Source organism: Mus caroli, unplaced genomic scaffold, assembly GCF_978045245.1.
Source record: "Mus caroli unplaced genomic scaffold, Mus_caroli_1 scaffold_31, whole genome shotgun sequence".
NCBI classification, from domain to species: domain Eukaryota; kingdom Metazoa; phylum Chordata; class Mammalia; order Rodentia; family Muridae; genus Mus; species Mus caroli.
Window position 1 is genome coordinate 2,633,591 of NW_028227286.1, and position 2,215 is coordinate 2,635,805.

Consider the following 2,215-nt stretch of genomic DNA (forward strand, 5'->3'; position numbering starts at 1 on the left):
AGTATGCTGTTAGGTAAGTTCAGGTGTTGAATAGATCCTGTGTTCCTTCCCTGAGCACTCTTTGCCTCTGATGAATCCTGTGATCTTTTGGATATCTGTGATGAATGACCCAGATGACCATCAAAATCTCCCACACTGGTCTGTTCCACCTGGCTCTCCACCAAACTTATGACTATCTACATATCTGTGTGCTACTTCAACCTGTCTATGCCCTTGAAATTCCAGTCTTTTACTTGTCTGTGACCTCCTTCTCAGAAAACATAGAAGGTGTATCGAATGCATTTGTGCTGACATCTTTCCTATGCTGTTTGTCATGGGTTTCAAATGCTTTGAGGTTGCCCACTTGGTAGGTCAGTTCTCCTGAGGAGCCCCTGAGCTTCATGGGTGTCTGCCTTGGCCAAATCTGCACTCTAAGAGTGTCTCTTTGAGGGAGGCTTATCATGTACTCATTCATTGCTGTTTTTCTCTCTTGAATAATTTATATGCTGCATGACTTGAAAATACTCTCTATTGTTGATTAATTTTGATATCTGGGAGAGTTTCTGTACTAGCTGGTTGTCTTAGTTAGGGTTTCATTCATTTGAAAAGCCACCATGACCAAAGCCTCTCATAAGGGACAACATTTCATGAGGGCTTTTCAACATTTCATTACATGTTCAGAGGTTCAATCCACCATCATCAAGGCAGGAAACAGGGTTGTGTCTTGTCAGGCATCGTGGTGGAGTGTAATCTGAGAGTTATGCATCTTGATTCAATTGCAGCCAGGAGCAAAGATTTGTTTTGCATGCAGGGAGGAGGAGAGTCTCTTCCACACTGGACAGAGCTTTAAAGACCCAGAATGATATGCTTTCTCCATCAAGGACACACCTACTCCATCAAGTCCACACCTCCTCATAGGCAAACTACATTCAGACTGCCACACTGGTTTCATAGCAACTTGACAAGATCTAAATTCTTTAAAGAGGAGGAGCCTCAGTTGAGAAAATGCCTCCATATGATCTAACTCCCAAGCATTTACTTAATTGCTGGGAGACTGCCCAGTCCATTGTGCATGGTGAAATCCTTGTATTGGTAGTCCTGTGCTCTTTACGAAAGCAAGATTTCAGGAGCAAGTCAATAAGCATCACCACTCCATAGCCTATGCATGAGCTCCTGGCTCCATGATTCTGTGTTCTTTCAGGTTCTGTCCCAACTTCTTTGGTGATAAACAGCAATGTGGAAGTATAAACTATATAAAACCTTTTCTATGTAGTTTCCTCTATGAACCTGGTGTATTCTTACAACAATAGAAACAGTAAGTGGGACAGATTCTTACAGATGCAAAATGTCCAATAGTATCACTGTCACTTATCCTATAACCACACACAATAATGTATAGACGTTTCATTTTAATTTAAAGGGCAGATGTACTCATGTACCTATATGACAGGTAATTGTTCTAGTTTGCTTCTTTCTCACCATAAAGAATACTACAATCAATAATAACTTGGGAATAAAAGAGTTAGTTGCTTACAGGTTACAGACTATCTCCTAGGAAGCCAAAAATAGGAACTTGAAGTGATAACAGGAAACACTGTTTATTGGCTTGACCCTGTCTTAGTCACTGTTCTATTGCTGTGAAGTAACACCATGTTTAAGACTATTATTAGAAAATAAAGCATTTATTTGGACGATGGGATACAGCGTCAGAACTTTGGTCAATCATCATGGCAGGGAGCACAGAACTTAAGCAATAGAGAACTATTGATTCTTAGGCAGCCTGAGAGAAAGAGAGAGAGAGAGAGAGAGAGACAGAGAGAGAGAGAGACAGAGACAGAGACAGAGACAGAGACAGAGACAGAGACAGAGACAGAGACAGAGACAGAGACAGACAGAGACCGAGAGAGGCAGATAGTGGCAGAGAGAGACAGACAGAGTGATTGAGAGACAGAGAGATTGAGAGACAGAGAAAGACAGAGAGAAAGACAGAGATAGACAGAGACACAGAGAGACACAGAGAGACACAGAGAGACACAGAGAGACAGAGAGACAGAGACTTAGACAGAGAGACAGAGACAGATACAGAGACAGGGACAGAGAGATTAGGCCATTATATGGGTTCTTTAAATACAAAAGACCTCTGATTTTCCAAAAGAGCCATTTTCACAATCTTAATCTGCTAATCTAAGAAGAAACAAAAGGAAGCAAAAAAATATTCCACCAGAGAGAAACTAAA